The 9,517-nt window shown below is 46.7% G+C and overlaps 1 pseudogene; it reads left to right on the top strand.

The window, feature by feature from the left end:
- Positions 1 to 9,146: 9,146 nt before the first annotated feature.
- Positions 9,147 to 9,265, top strand: LOC135051567 (5S ribosomal RNA; annotated as a pseudogene).
- Positions 9,266 to 9,517: the final 252 nt, after the last annotated feature.

Below are 9,517 nucleotides of genomic sequence, written 5' to 3'. Positions count from 1 at the left end.
CTGAGCATCACTTAGTATCTCTGCCAAGCTGGCTGTCTGCAGGATGTGTAGTATAGAGAATGATCTGGCTGCTGTTGGTGTGGCTGGCAACCTTAGAGAGAGCAGCTGCACTAGGGCAAGGCTGGGGCAAGGAGATCCTTCCACCAGCTGTCAGGCCGCACCGGATAAATTAGCAGCAGGTTACCGGAATAAATGGTTTTTTTGCAAGTTACGTTTTCTCCTTCCACACATGATTCATCTTGTAAAAGTATTTCAGGTTTTCTACTAGTACATCTATAGGGGATGTGATGACTTAAGTAAACCTGGAGGAACTACTGGACAGTATCATAAAGGTCTCGGGTTTAGTGGACAGCTCCAGCTGAAAGTAGACATTTAGGGTGTCATAAAAAAAAGTGCATTAAAGCACATTTTCCATGCAGGAGGAGACAGATTAAGACCCCTTCGAGGGGATCAGTATGATTTGCCGATGGACGGGATGCCGGCTGTCAGTATGCCGACAGCGGCGTCCCATCCATCAGAATCCCAACAGCCCCCTATTAAAGCCCCTAACCCTCACCTTCTCCCTATCCTAACCCTTCCTTGGGGGTGCGTAACCCTAACCCTCTTCGGTGGTGCCTAACCCTAACCCTCCCTGCTTGGTGCCTATCCCTAACCCTGACTTCCCCGTTGCCTAAACCTAACCCTCCCCGCTTGATTCCTAACACTAATCACCCCTTCTAAGTGCCTACCCTCCCACCCCAGTCCCTAGCCCTAACCAACCCCCCTTCTTCTGCCTAAACCTAACCCCCCCCCCCCTCCCCCCCGAGCGGCAGGTTGCCAGCACGTCCTGTTGTGAGGACGATCGGGATGCTGGCTGTCGGTAATGTGACGGCGGCATCCCGAGCGGAGTCAATATGCAGACGACAGCATCCCGAGCGGCTTCGGTATGTGGACACCAGCAGTGCATCCTCCTTCGGTATCCTGGTGTCGGTATATTGACTACCAGGATCCCATCCGTCGGGAAGCTAACTGCTTCCCCCTTGGAGTCTATACACATTTTGGTTACAGCCCCCTTCCCACCTCCGAATGTCCAAAAATAACATAATAATTACAGATGAGCGGGTTCGGTTCGTCGAGATCCGAACCCCCCCCCCCCCCCCCCCCGAACTTCACGTATTTTACACGGGTCCGAGGCAGCCTTGGATCTTCCCGCCTTGCTCGGTTAACCCAAACGAGGCTGAACGCCATCATCCCCCTGTCGGATTCTCGTGAGATTCGTATTCCATATAAAGAGCCGCTTGTCGCCGCCATTTTCACTTGTGCATTGGAGATTGAACGGAGAGGACGTGGCTACGTTCTCTCCCTGAAAAGCTCAATATCTGTGCTCAGTGTGCTGCAAATATCTGTGCTCAGTGTGCTGCATTGTGGGGACCACCAGTATATTATATTAGTACAGTACAGTAGGCCATTGCTGTATCTTGCAGCTCCGTGTCAGACTCAGTTCTAGACAGTATCCTGATCAGTGCTCAATATCTGCTGCATTGTTGTGTGACCAGTATATACTATATATATATATATATATATATATATATATAACACGCTATTAAAACACTTGAAAAGTCTCCTGAGTGCCGCCTCATTACACTGCCTATATATATATATATATATATATATATATATAGTAGTACAGTGCAACATTTTGGTGACCAACAGTATATAGTTGTACAGTACAGTAGGCCATTGCTGTATCTTGCAGCTCCGCGGTGTCACTTCAAGTATCCATATCTGTGATGCATTGTTGTGAGCAGTATATATATATATATATATATATATATATATAGTAGTACAGTGCAGCATTTTGGTGACCACCAGTATATAGCTGTACAGTACAGTAGGCCATTGCTGTATCTTGCAGCTCTGTGTCACTTCAAGTATCCATATCTGTACTGCATTGTTGTGAGCAGTATATATATGTATATATATATATATATATATATATATATATAGTAGTACAGTGCAGTATTTTGGTGACCAACAGTATATAGTTGTACAGTACAGTAGGCCATTGCTGTATCTTGCAGCTCCGTGTCACTTCAAGTATCCATATCTGTGCTGCATTGTTGTGAGCAGTATACTACAGTACAACTACAATAGTCCACTGCTGTTCTCGCTACTCAGTGTCAGTTCTCTGTAGTATCATCAGTGCTCAGTAAAATCAGTGCTCAGTATAATCAGTGATTGATCAGTTTAATCAGTTCTCAGTATAATCAGTGCGCTGTTAGACGTGCGCCCGTTTTCTGTCATTAGTGCATTGGGATTTAGACAATTGATGAAGTTATTGTGTCCCCGGTACAAAATCCCATCTAGATTCCACTTCACTAGGCAGGCGATAGCAAGATTTTACCAATTAATATCAGTGATTTATAATTAATTATTAATTACAGTGATCTTGCCAAATGATTCCAGTGATTTTGTCATTTTCTTCCAGTGATTTGGACCAATAATACCATTGATTAGAACGAATAATTCCAGTGATTTTGTCATTTTCTTCCAGTGATTTGGACCAATAATATAATTGATTAGAACGAATAATTCCTGTGATATTGAGGTGTTTGTGTCGCTTAGCTTAGCCGTCCAGCGACCACAGTGCACCTCTTTTTCTCTTTTCTTTGCATCATGTGCTGTTTGGGGCCAATTTTTGTAAGTGCCATCCTGTCTGACACTGCAGTGCCACTCCTAGATGGGCCAGGTGTTTGTGCCGCCCTCTTGGGTCGCTTAGCTTAGTCATCCAGCGACCTCAGTGCAAATTTTAGGACTTAAAATAGTATGGTGAGGTGTGAGGTGTTCAGAATAGACTGGAAATGAGTGGAAATTATGGTTATTGAGGTTAATAATACAATGGGATCAAAATTACCCCCAAATTTTATGATTTAAGCTGTTTTTGAGGGGTTTTTGAAAAAAACCACCCGAATCCAAAACACACCCGAATCCAACAAAAAATTTTAAGGGAGGTTTTGCCAAAATGCGTCCGAATCCAAAACACGGCTGCGGAACCGAATATAAAACCAAAACACAAAACCCGAAAAATGTCCGGTGCACATCTCCCAAACCCCAACATTACAGTCCAGGTGTTAAGGATATCCATCCTTGAGTCCAAATGGCTAAATCAAATTGATTGAGGTACTAATTACCTGTGCTCAAGCATGGATATCCTAATAACCTAGACCGTAATGGCGGAGTTTGGTAAATGCTGGGGTAGAATAATTTGGGTCCCATAGTGTTAATTGGACCCTAGGCAAGAGCCTAGGCAGCAGAATTGATGATTCAGCGATGCATTCTAGTACCATGGTCTGTATCCACTGAAGTTGTGACTAATGGTCTCACACTCCAGTGCTCTCTCTACGCAATCTATGAAAGTGACATGGCCACCACAATCTGTTTAATGCAGTATGAGTAATAAACATTAAGAAAGCTGGAAAATTAGACAGTTAAAGTCATCAAAGGTGCAGATGTGCACAAAAACCATAGAAACCAATCAGAAATAAGTACTTATAAAATAAGATTTTACTTACCGGTAAATCTATTTCTCGTAGTCCGTAGTGGATGCTGGGGACTTCGTAAGGACCATGGGGAATAGACAGGCTCCGCAGGAGACAGGGCACTTTAAGAAAGAATTTGGATACTGGTGTGCTCTGGCTCCTCCCTCTATGTCCCTCCTCCAGACCTCAGTTAGAGAAACTGTGCCCGGAAGAGCTGACAGTACAAGGAAAGGATTTTGGAATCCAGGGCAAGACTCATACCAGCCACACCAATCACACCGTACAACTTGTGATAAACTTACCCAGTTAACAGTATGAACAACAATAGAGCATCAGATCAACCCTGATGCAACTATAGCATAACCCTTATGTAAGCAATAACTATATACAAGCATTGCAGTAGAAGTCCGCACTTGGGACGGGCGCCCAGCATCCACTACGGACTACGAGAAATAGATTTACCGGTAAGTAAAATCTTATTTTCTCTAACGTCCTAGTGGATGCTGGGGACTCCGTAAGGACCATGGGGATTATACCAAAGCTCCCAAACGGGCGGGAGAGTGCGGATGACTCTGCAGCACCGAATGAGCAAACACAAGGTCCTCCTCAGCCAGGGTATCAAACTTGTAGAACTTTGCAAAAGTGTTTGAACCCGACCAAGTAGCTGCTCGGCAAAGCTGTAATGCCGAGACCCCTCGGGCAGCCGCCCAAGAAGAGCCCACCTTCCTTGTGGAATGAGCTTTTACTGATTTTGGCAGCGGCAATCCAGCCGCAGAATGAGCCTGCTGAATCGTGTTACAGATCCAGCGAGCAATAGTTTGCTTTGAAGCAGGAGCACCCAGCTTGTTGGGTGCATACAGGATAAACAGCGACTCAGTTTTCCTGACTCTAGCCGTTCTGGCTACATAAACCTTCAAAGCCCTGACCACATCTAGTAACTCGGAATCCTCCAAGTCACGAGTAGCCACAGGCACTACAATAGATTGGTTCATATGAATAGATGACACCACTTTTGGCAGAAATTGCGGACGGGTCCGCAATTCTGCCCTGTCCATATGGAAAACCAGATAGGGCCTTTTATGTGACAAAGCCGCTAATTCTGACACACGCCTAGCTGAAGCCAAGGCGAATAGCATGACCACCTTCCACGTGAGAAATTTTAACTCCACGGTTTTAAGTGGCTCAAACCAGTGTGACTTCAGGAAACTCAACACCACGTTAAGATCCCAAGGTGCCACTGGAGGCACAAAAGGGGGCTGAATATGCAGCACTCCCTTTACAAATGTCTGAACTTCAGGTAGAGAAGCCAGTTCTTTTTGAAAGAAAATGGATAGGGCCGAAATCTGGACCTTAATGGAACCCAGTTTTAGGCCCAAAGTCACTCCCAACTGTAGGAAGTGAAGGAAACGGCCCAGCTGGAATTCCTCCGTAGGGGCATTCCTGGCCTCACACAAAGCAACATATTTTCGCCGTATACGGTGATAATGTTTAGCCGTCACATCCTTACTAGCCTTTATCAGCATAGGAATAACCTCATCCGGAATGCCTTTTTCTGCTAGGATTCGGCGTTCAACCGCCATGCCGTCAAACGCAGCCGCGGTAAGTCTTGGAACAGACAGGGCCCCTGTTGCAACAAATCCTGTCTTAGAGGCAGAGGCCATGGGTCCTCTGTGAGCATTTCTTGCAGCTCTGGATACCAAGTCCTTCTTGGCCAATCCGGAACAATGAGTATTGTTCTCACTCCTCTTCTTCTTATGATTCTCAACACCTTGGGTATGAGAGGAAGAGGAGGAAATACATAGACCGACTGGAACACCCACGGTGTCACTAGTGCGTCTACAGCTATCGCCTGAGGGTCTCTTGACCTGGCGCAATACCTCTGTAGCTTTTTATTGAGGCGGGATGCCATCATGTCTACTTGTGGCAGTTCCCACCGACTTGCAATCTGCGTGAAGGCTTCTTGATGAAGTCCCCACTCTCCCGGGTGGAGATCGTGCCTGCTGAGGAAGTCTGCTTCCCAGTTGTCCACTCCCGGAATGAACACTGCTGACAGTGCTCTTACGTGATTCTCCGCCCAGCGAAGAATTCTGGTGGCTTCCGCCATCGCCACCCTGCTCCTTGTGCCGCCTTGGCGGTTTACATGAGCCACTGCAGTGATGTTGTCTGACTGAATCAGCACCGATTGGTCGCGAAGCAGGGTCTCCGCTTGACGTAGGGCGTTGTATATGGCCCTTAGTTCCAGGATATTGATGTGAAGGCAAGTCTCCTGACTTGACCACAGACCTTGGAAATTTCTTCCCTGTGTGACTGCCCCCCACCCTCGGAGGCTTGCGTCCATGGTCACCAGGACCCAGTCCTGAATGCCGAAACTGCGGCCCTCGAGAAGGTGAGCACTCTGCAGCCACCACAGGAGAGACACCCTGGCCCTGGGGGATAGGGTGATCAACCGATGCATTTGTAGATGTGATCCGGACCACTTGTCCAACAGATCCCATTGAAAAGTCCTCGCATGGAACCTGCCGAAGGGAATGGCCTCGTATGATGCCACCATCTTTCCCAGGACTCGCGTGCAGTGATGCACCGACACCTGTTTTGGCTTTAATAGCTCTCTGACCAGTGTCATGAGTTCCTGAGCCTTCTCCTTTGGGAGATAAACCCTCTTCTGGCCTGTGTCCAGAATCATGCCCAGGAAGGGCAGATGAGTCGTAGGAATCAACTGCGACTTTGGAATATTTAGAATCCAGCCGTGCTGTTGTAACACTTCCCGAGAGTGTGCTACGCTGATCAGCAACTGCTCTCTGGACCTCGCCTTTATGAGGAGATCATCCAAGTATGGGATAATTGTGACTCCTTGCCGTCGCAGGAGCACCATCATTTCCGCCATTACCTTGCTAAATATTCTCGGTGCCGTGGAGAGACCAAACGGCAACGTCTGGAATTGGTAATGACAATCCTGTACCACAAATCTGAGGTACTCCTGATGAGGTGGATAAATGGGGACATGAAGGTAAGCATCCTTTATGTCCAGAGACACCATAAAATCCCCCCCTTCCAAGCATGTGATGACCGCTCTGAGCGATTCCATCTTGAACTTGAACCTTTCAGGTATATGTTCAGGGATTTTAAATTCAAAATGGGTCTGACCGAACCGTCCGGTTTCGGTACCACAAACATGGTCGAATAGTAACTTTCCTTGTTGAAGGAGGGGAACCTTGACCACCACCTGCTGAAGATACAGTTTGTGAATTGCAGCTAACACTATTTCCCTCTCTAAGGGGGAAGCTGGCAGGGACGATTTGAGGTAACGGTGAGGGGGCATCTCTTCGAATTCCAGCTTGTATCCCTGAGACACAATCTCTATAGCCCAGGGATCCACCTGGGAGTGAACCCACTTGTGGCTGAAATTTCGGAGACGCGCCCCCACCGGGCCTAGCTCCGCCTGTGGAGCCCCAGCGTCATGCGGTGGATTTTGTGGAAGCCGGGGAGGACTTCTGTTCCTGGGAACCAGCTGTATTGTGCAGCTTCTTTCCTCTACCCCTGCCTCTGGCAAGAAAGGACGCACCTCGGACTTTCTTGCCTTTTTGTGATCGAAAGGACTGCATTTGGTAATACGGTGCTTTCATAGGTTGTGAGGGAACAAATGGCAAAAAAATTGACTTTCCAGCAGTAGCTGTGGAGATCAGGTCCGAGAGACCCTCCCCAAACAACTCCTCACCCTTGTAAGGTAAAACCTCCATTTGCCTTTTTGAGTCGGCATCACCTGTCCATTGCCGAGTCCACATGACCCTTCTGGCAGAAATTGACATTGCATTTATTCTAGAGCCCAGTAGGCTAATGTCTCTTTGAGCATCTCTCATATATAGGACAGCGTCTTTTATATGCCCCAGGGTCAGTAATATAGTATCCTTGTCCAAGGTATCAAGTTCCTCAGATAAGGTATCCGTCCATGCAGCTACATCACTACACATCCAGGCCGACGCAATCGCCGGCCTTAGTAAGGTACCTGAATGTGTATAAATGGACTTCAGGGTACCCTCCTGCTTTCTATCCGCAGCATCTTTTAGGGTGGCCGTATCCTGTGACGGCAGGGCTACCCTCTTGGATAAGCGTGTTAAAGCTTTGTCTACCCTAGGGGAGGATTCCCAGCGTAACCTGTCCGTTGGCGGGAAAGGATACGGAAGTGATCAAGCCCGCGTTACGGGTGAAACGCGTCTTCCGCGTGCTTATCGTTCGTCCCTTCTCTCATTGAATGCCGTCCATTTACTACAACCAGCCGCTACATCGCCACCCAGAACCCGTACCAGCCGCCACATCGCTACCCGGTGCCCGTACCAGCCCCACTGAGTTGCATCATTCCAGCATCAGGGCTGTCTTCGGATTGGTGCCGGTTCTCAAACGCATTGCGGCCGCTACATCGCTACCCAGAACCCGTACCAGCCGCCACACCGCTACCCAGTGCCCGTACCAGCCCCACTGAGTTGCATCATTCCAGCATCAGGACTGTCTTCGGATCGGTGTCGGATCTCAAACGGTAATATTATGTGCCTTACCGCCCGATCGTGGATGCCGTGTACCTGATTTTTGTGAGACTTACTGCGGTGTATAAGCATTATCTACATCACGTCGTTTAAATTTGGATACTTACCTGCCATCCTTTAGACTGATTGTCATACGTGCCGCATTCTTTGGAGTGTGTCTATATCTTATGGGGACTCTAAATCGTACTGCATATTAGGATCGCTGCTTACACCTGCAAATCTTTCCCTCTCTGACAGCATTGTGGGTAATATCCTTTTATTGTTAAATTTATCTCGGCAATTGAGTAATTATGCTATTTACCACTATAGAACCAGTGACTACGTGCATTATCTTTCTGGGCATATTTGGGCAGTGCCAATTGTTACCCCCACCTTAATCCCCCTTTTTACCCCCCCCCCCCCTTTTTTTTTCTTTTTTCTTTTCTTCCTCCTATGACCCCCTATATCTGGATTTAAGATTTGTTGTACATGTGATTAACCATTTTTGCCTCTCTAGTGGATAGGGTGTTATCTAATTGCAATACAGCCATTATACTGAGTATTCTACACCCTTTTCTTACATGAGGCGATGAGGCACCTTTTTATTGCTAGAATATTCTCCTAGCATACATATGAGTAGATTTCGTGGTCTTTTGTGACTGAGTATCAGTTACATTGACATAAGTATCTTTCTCTCCTGACCTCAATAACGGAGCACTGGCAACATTATTGTTACATTTCATCTCTGATACTGTGTTTCCTGCACCAGTGTGAAGAATCCATTATCACCCATCATTGGTACTTGTTCTCATTGACTTATACAAAAAATCTTCCTTTAGACATTTTCCTATACGGATATACAATTAGCACTGTGTAAATCTCGGTGGGGAATCAATATCTTTGTTGATGCAATCACTTGTTCATTCCCCCTTTCCCCTTTCTCTCCTCTTCTTTTCTCCTTTTCCACACTTATCCTTTTTCATGGACGCTCACCATTGATTCAGGGATTATCCCTGTCTAACATTGGCAGCAGATCCATCTTTTTCTTTATACTAGATATATAGTGAACTCTCATCAGTGATTCCAAGAGCCCTTGCCATCATTCGCAATCCTCTACTATCATACCACACTGGAAACGCCCGAAGCCGTCCGATCTTGGAAGCTAATCAGTGTTGGGCTGGGTCAGTACTCTAGTGGGCGACCATTGAGGAATACCCAGTGTTGTAGAGCTCACATTGATCCGTTACGCTCAAGAGTCTAACACTGACAGCAGATTCACACTGTTACTTTTTTCTATCTGCTCTGTCCCCCCTTTTCAAACAGTGTGGGAACCAGTACTTAAGTACCTTTTGATTGTGGACATATACAGGGTTAGTCTGTTCCGACAGCCCAAGTATTATCTGGAGGTTCTACATCTGTTTCATCAATTTTTTGGCATTCTTATTATATTGATACAATCGGGACGGATTACATTAAATTCAG

Source organism: Pseudophryne corroboree, chromosome 2 (assembly GCF_028390025.1).
Source record: "Pseudophryne corroboree isolate aPseCor3 chromosome 2, aPseCor3.hap2, whole genome shotgun sequence".
Lineage (NCBI taxonomy): Eukaryota > Metazoa > Chordata > Amphibia > Anura > Myobatrachidae > Pseudophryne > Pseudophryne corroboree.
Note: the sequence above shows the minus strand (reverse complement) of the source record. Positions and strands in the feature narration are given on the sequence as shown.